The sequence below is a fragment of the Oreochromis niloticus genome, linkage group LG19 (genome assembly GCF_001858045.2).
Source record: "Oreochromis niloticus isolate F11D_XX linkage group LG19, O_niloticus_UMD_NMBU, whole genome shotgun sequence".
Lineage (NCBI taxonomy): Eukaryota > Metazoa > Chordata > Actinopteri > Cichliformes > Cichlidae > Oreochromis > Oreochromis niloticus.
The window spans coordinates 619,196-623,867 of record NC_031983.2 but is presented as its reverse complement, the minus strand read 5'-3'; positions in this window follow the sequence as shown (position 1 = coordinate 623,867).

Here is a 4,672-nt window from a genome sequence, read left to right as displayed (position 1 = left end):
TTTTTTAAACATACACGCCATTGTCTAAGACTGTTAGTGACACAGGATTATCATTTTTTGAGCAGAAAGTCTATGGAATAATACGGAAATTTACTCCATTTCATTCAATTGCCCAAAAGTGAAAAAATGGCGCCACCTGGTGGACAAATAAAAAAAAATACAATTTCAAGGCCCTGAGTCTACATTGACATGCAAAGATAAAGAAATGCCTTAATTTATGTTCTAATAATTTTGGAATGAAAAATAGCATTTATAATGGTTGTCAATGGGGCAGAAAACGGCCCTAGGATGAAGGGTGTGAGGATTTTTGCTGCTCAGCCATTTTAGGCTGATTTGAGAAATTCAGACTGAAATTTTAAAATTTAAAAAAAAAAAAATCCTTTGGCAAGTTTGGCTATATTCCGCTCAACACAGTGGAAATGGCGTGCATTTGAAACAAGAAAGTGGCACAAAAAGGTCCCAGGATGACAGAAGTTAAAATAACGGGGCTACGTGATGCTAGCGTTAGCCACGTTAGCACGTTACCTTCAACAGGTGGTCAGACTGCGTAAACAGGCACTCAGTCAGAGGTTGGGCTCTCCGTTTGGCTGCAGGGTCCCTTCATTCTTCACATATCCGTGTGGAGCCGAGTGTAAATCCTGAGGCTGAACGGCCTTTGTACAAGCACACACGCTTCTTAGCAGGGCGAAGCTATGAGCTAGAAAAATCCAGGCTGGCAGACAGCCTGTGTCTGTCCAACCAATCAGAGAGCTCCTTACATCCCACGGTGTGGCTAATTTGAATAGCAGCAGGATTTTTAAAATGAAGTTGTTAATCCAACTGCTAATCCACATGTTAATCCCTGAGCGAACAGGAAAGGGAAATGGATTTTGAAATGCAGTTGATTAAAGTGCAATTCAAAAAAGGTTTTTGAAATGCAGTTTATTAAAGTGCAATATATATATATATATATATATATATATATATATATATATATATATTTGGAGAGAGAGAGAGAGAGAGAGAGAAAGTAAATAATAACCTCACGGGAGAATCGATATCTCTCTATGAGCACACCGTCGCGCCGAGCTAAAGGATCCCGTCTATCCCGCAATATACGCTAAATTCTGTAAACTCTCCTTATCAATCTTGCACCTTCCTTGCTCGCGTACAAACGGACAGGACATGGCTGCGACAGACTTCCCAAATCCACCTTCGCTTTTTTAGCCGTGGTCTCTCATCTTGATTGCACGTAGTAATTTACTATTACTACTCTAAAATATGAATTACATCTGACATGATCTACTACATGTAATAGAATGATTAATAGTACATTTCCCTTTTTTTCGGAAATGACCTGTATGTATCTGTATGAAATCAATAAAAGAATCAAATACATTATCTTTAGTTACATTGATAATATTTATTTATGGTAAAACAGTGGCGAAATATCGCTCTTGCTTTCATATAACTGCAGCGGACATACCTGAGAGGCCGCGATCTAATCCTGTTTACATAAAGTAAACCTGCTCCCGAGCAGGCTTACGCTTACGGATCTGTTGCTATGACAGCAAGCCCCAGATGAGCTTCGGAGAACCGAACGATCCAAGATCACGCGAAATCGTCAACATTCAAATCCGGCTAACTTGCTTAGCGAGGTACGAAGAACAGGCCCCTGGAGTCTATCTGGGTCAGATATAAACCAAGTTTAGGTGTAGTTTATTTTCGTTGTGCTGACTTTTTACAGTCAGTTACAATAACTTGTATTACGTACTAGCTAGCATGATGAGTTTCTATACAGCTGGGTGGGTGCTATGATGTTACTGATAGTGAACTTTATTCATAAGGTTAGTTAGTAGAGTTGCCAACCCTCCCGTAAAAAACGGAATCGTCCCGTATTCAGAGAAAATATTATGCGTTTCGTATTAAGGTGAAAAGGAACACAGTTTGTCCCGTAGTTCAGCTAGAATGGAAAAAGACACTGGAGCTGGAGTTTTTCTGCGTCTTTACGCTGCACAGCTGTTTCTTCTCTTGCTTGTTTATCGCCCACTTTGCACCAGAAAGAGGAAACCAGCGGATGTCGCGCTAAACAACGACAGCACGTTTAAGCTTGATCAGCTGTTGTTAGAATTTATTTAATATTAATTTCTAGTATTAGTTGATGTTTGCTGGAGCCACAGCTGTGAAAGCTGCTGGTCATGATATCGGTTTGGACATGTGGTGAGAGGGAAAAATGAAGATGAAACCAGGAGATGTCCTTACTGAATCATCAGAGCTGAACAGGTGATGGAGAAACAGGTTTACCTTTTAGGTGACATGGATGAGTTGAAGGGAAGTTATGAACTGTTTCTGAGAGACAAATAAAACCAGGATCCTTTTCTAAGTAGCTGACAGCTGTAACTGTGCAGGGGCGGGTCTAGCAAAGTTTTGCCAGGGGGCCAGGTAGGGCATTAACAGGGAAAGGGGGACACAAAGAAATACTTTTCTTTCTTATTCTCACCTGAAAATGTCTAGCTTTTATTAAATAATTATTAAATAATTATCTGAACCTTACAAACAAAGTTTTTATCTGACGTAAAATGTATAGAAATCATACATATACCAACAAGACAGTGTACATCACTGTTTTCATTCAAAGGCTTTATGGCTTTTCCTATAATACCTGGTGGGCCGGTCTCTAGTCAAAATGCCCGGGCCGATTTTTTGTCCCAGTCCAGCCCTGATGGCACTCACAGTTTATCAGACCCCTGAAGACTTACATTTCCAGACACAAAGCGATATTCTTGGTCTAAACCTAACATTGCAGAAAAATCAAGATTAGATTACTGGCTACTGTCATCATCTGTGATTAATTTTATCTGACAGTGCTGTATCTCTTTTAATAATAAGGGTATTGGAAATTCAACTGTAGTTGATTAAAACAAAAGTCAACCATTTTTTGGCCTTGCCTTGTTTGGTATCATTCTTTCAGCACATTGTTGCATGTCTGAATTTACAGTTATTTTTTTCACTGACATACTGTATTAACACAGTTGATCTGAAATCATACAAAAACATAAAAACCGACAAGGGAAAAAGTTATACTTCTTACTGTAAAAACCACAAACCTGTTCAGAGAATTGTTTTCATAACTTGAAATGCAAATATCAATTGTACATTTTAAAATGGTGGCACTAGGGGTAGCAAGAGATTACTTTAGGGTGGCACTTGCCACCCCTGTATATCCTTCCTTGTCGAGCGCTAAATGGTTAGAGGAAGAGAAGCCAAAAAGCTAGTTTCCTTTTACAATACCTTATCTTCTTCAAGCTTCTGTAGTGATGACATTAGCTTCTTCTTTAATAATATCAGACATCTTATTCCTCATATAGATGATGAGTTTACACAGTCAAGGGATGCTGATATCATTCTCAATGCGTTGAACGAAGCAGTAGAGGGTTTGTCTCTAAATAAATCTCCAGGAAGTGATGGTCTCGCCAGTTTCCAATTTATATAAACATTTAATGGATATGTTGAATGATCCATTTCTTCATACACAAAAAATAACATTTTGGTTGAACACAATTTAATCATGCAACACATTTCTACGTAATTAAATCAAGTACAATAATCCCCTCTTTATCACGTCAAATGAGCACACTTGGCATTTGTTGGTTAAATTTATTCAGATTACCTCAGCTCGATTTATTTTCTTTGTATTGAAGCCAAATGTCTTATTTAAGTAAGAAGTGCCAAATTTGATTGAATTGATTGAATACACTGGTTGAAAATGTAATATAATAAAATCAAATCTTGTTAAGTGAACAACTTAATCACGGCTACTAAAAATACAAATACGCCGCCTTTTTTAATGAACCAATGTGCGTTTTAATAGTTTTTCCTCATTTCAATCTTGTTTTTCAATTAGATTGACTGTAATTTGTTTCACAATAAATATATGTATGAACCCATTACTTTACAACAAATACAAAACACATCCCAATCAACTAAACTTTATTAGCTGGCTTTAACATACAGTAGAAAAACTTACTGTTGTACTGATGTACATGACTGGCTTCACCCAAAGTTCTCTCATTTAGAAGATTTCACTAAAAGGGATATTGTTTATGGATTCATTATGCACAATAGCAAAGATGACTTTCTGGTGAATGTTATATTCACCCTTTGTAAATTTTAAATGCACAGATCAAAACATACAAAGGTGGCTTTCGTAACAATTTTATTTTATACTTTAAAGCCTTTAAGTTTATGAAAATAATAAATGCAGTGAAATCGTTCAACACAACTGAAGAATATGATTTAGTTAGTAAGCCCAAATTAACCCTTTTATTTTGTCTTCCCTTTTTTTTGAAAGCTCATTTCTTGTAACCACCTGCTCCAACTGAATGTTGCAGCACCCATGTTGTTGTATATTAATTCTAGTTTTTGCATCATTAAAGAAGAAAAACAAAAAAGCCTCTTCCAAATGAGGTACACAAATGCGTCCCCCTTTTCCCCGGATTTAAAGGATGGGTCGTGTGTATCCTTCGTAGTCCTCCCAAAATTCATTGCAAACACTGGTTGAAGGTTTGTTTGTTTTTTTTCACCTTCTTTCAAAAAAATTGCGGACGTTCGTAGCGGAGCACTCCGGAAATAAACTTTTAAAAGTAAGTACCGGTGTGACGGGTATCAACGTCACGTGGCGGCTCAGCTGCGC